The following is a 2839-nucleotide window of genomic DNA, read 5'->3' on the forward strand; positions in this document are numbered from 1 at the left end:
AGTGTTACACCAATACCATAGCTTTAACTATGTAAACAGATTCCTCCCCTTAAGACAAAGGGGGGGAACGCAAAAAACCCAAGTTCCCACCCAGAGAAAAAAAACGAAGTTAATAGAATCATCCAATTCTGAAGTATCAGCAGCTATAACACCAGAAATAGGTTATGGGCAATGCTGAAGTCTTAGTTACCTAAGTAGTATAACAGTTACAGTGTTGACCAAAAGAACACACAGGTTTCTCATTAAACTTTGTTTTAATGGGTCTCAAAATTCTGTGACAGATTTTTTGGTCAAGTTGTTTCCATTAAAAAGTACTGATTTTAAAAACTAATAACTTAGAAACTGCCACACACACAAAAAAACCAAATGGTCCACAAAACATTCTTCTTTCCTTCTGAAGGTTTTACGGTGCATTGTAATCATTAACCAGTCTTTTACTATTAAACTTAAATGGCCAATTGAGACAAACAGTTCTAGGACCGTTCTTCCACCACTGATTAAGAATAGGGTGGCAGGTATTGGGGATGATATTCATTTAGCCTTCTGAGCAGACTTGGTGACTTTCCCAGCTCCAGCTGCCTTCTTGTCCACTGCTTTGATGACACCCACAGCAACTGTCTGTCTCATGTCACGAACAGCAAAGCGACCCAGAGGGGGATAGTCAGAGAAGCTCTCAACACACATGGGCTTGCCAGGAACCATATCGACAATGGCAGCATCACCAGATTTCAGAAACTTAGGGCCATCTTCCAGCTTCTTCCCAGAACGACGGTCAATCTTCTTCAGCTCAGCAAATTTACAAGCAATATGAGCTGTGTGACAATCCAGCACAGGTGCATATCCAGCACTGATTTGGCCTGGATGGTTCAGGATAATCACCTGAGCTGTGAAGCCAGCTGCTTCCATTGGTGGGTCATTTTTGCTGTCACCAGCCACATTGCCACGACGAACATCTTTGACAGACACGTTCTTGACATTGAAGCCCACATTGTCCCCAGGAAGAGCTTCACTCAGTGCTTCATGGTGCATTTCAACAGACTTTACTTCAGTTGTTACATTGACTGGAGCAAAGGTGACCACCATGCCGGGTTTGAGAACACCAGTCTCCACTCTACCCACAGGAACAGTACCAATGCCACCAATTTTGTAGACATCCTGAAGGGGCAGACGCAGGGGCTTGTCAGTTGGATGAGTTGGTGGTAGGATGCAATCCAGAGCTTCAAGCAGCGTGGTTCTACTGGCACTGCCATCTTTATGGGTGACTTTCCATCCCTTGAACCAAGGCATATTAGCACTTGGCTCCAGCATATTGTCACCATTGCAACCAGAAATTGGCACAAATGCTACTGTGTCAGGGTTGTAGCCAATTTTCTTAATATAGGTGCTGACTTCTTTAACGATTTCCTCCTATCTCTTCTGGCTGTAGGGCGGCTCAGTGGAATCCATTTTGTTAACACCAACAATCAGTTGTTTAACACCCAGTGTGTAAGCCAGAAGGGCATGCTCACGGGTCTGCCCATTCTTGGAGATGCCTGCTTCAAATTCACCAACACCAGCAGCAACTATCAGAACAGCACAGTCAGCCTGAGATGTGCCTGTAATCATGTTTTTGATGAAGTCTCTGTGTCCTGGGGCATCAATGATGGTCACATAATACTTGCTGGTCTCGAATTTCCACAGGGAGATATCAATGGTGATACCTCGCTCACGTTCAGCTTTCAGTTTATCCAAGACCCAGGCATACTTGAAGGAACCCTTCCCCATCTCAGCAGCCTCCTTCTCAAAGTTTTCGATGGTTCTTTTGTCGATCCCACCACATTTGTAGATCAGATGGCCAGTAGTGGTAGACTTGCCGGAATCTACGTGTCCAATGACGACGATGTTGATATGAGTCTTTTCTTTTCCCATTTTGGGTTTGGTTTAGTGGTGGTTTTCATGACACCTGTGTTCTGGCGGCAAACCCGTTGCGAAAAAGCTCTTTCTTTCCAATTTATTAAGAGATAGACGCAGGTTAGGCAGTGAGGGATGGGCCCATGGGAAGGGAAGGCTGAGACACATGGGAAATTTGAAATGACATGGAGCTCAGCACACAGGCAGGCAACCCAGTACACAGCATATCTGGAGGTTTATTCGGACTCTATATCTCAAAATAAAACTAAAATCAACATGGGCATTACAGAGACTCCCAGCCCCCATTTATAGAAATACAAAGCTCCTGGAAGGAGCACAGGTCAATCACATAACAAAAAGACCCAGCAAGGCTGGTTTCAAGCAAGGCAACAAGATTGCTGAATGAGTCCTGTGAAATTATAGAGTCCGTTCCTATTGCAGAAAGCCAGGTCACCTTAAAAATGATAATAGAAACCAAAATCAGACTTAGAAAAGAAACCAACAGCATGTATAGGGTTGCTCCAAAGGCATTTCCCCTCCTTTTCACTAATAGTCTGGGAGAAGTTGAAATTATCTAAAAAGGAAAGCTACTAAGGCCCCTATAAATGACCTAGGGCTATACCCAGTCAGGTGGGAAACACAAAGTTTAAAATGTATGGATGTTGCTAAGGCAGAATTCCTTGAAAGGACCAATCAGAGGTGTTAGCAAGACATGCATCTACCCCTAGACAACAAAGCCTCACTCGCAACCCACTTGGTTCTCCTCCCCAATGTGGGGAGTCTGTCTATCTTTCAAATAAACTTTCCTTTCACTTACTCTTGGTCTGTGAACTCATTCTCCAATTTGATGAGACAGTGAACCTGATCACCGCCACCTGGTTTCATTTGGATGCCTTTTATTTGTTCTTCTTGTCTGATTACTATAGTTAGAATTTCCAACACTATGTTG

The 2839-nt window shown here is 43.9% G+C and overlaps 1 pseudogene; it reads right to left on the reverse strand.

Moving 5' to 3' along the window:
• Nucleotides 1–531: 531 nt before the first annotated feature.
• Nucleotides 532–1970, reverse strand: LOC118620386 (annotated as a pseudogene).
• Between the last annotated feature and the right edge of the window lie 869 nt (nt 1971–2839).

This window comes from Molossus molossus, unplaced genomic scaffold (genome assembly GCF_014108415.1).
Source record: "Molossus molossus isolate mMolMol1 unplaced genomic scaffold, mMolMol1.p scaffold_m16_p_7, whole genome shotgun sequence".
NCBI classification, from domain to species: domain Eukaryota; kingdom Metazoa; phylum Chordata; class Mammalia; order Chiroptera; family Molossidae; genus Molossus; species Molossus molossus.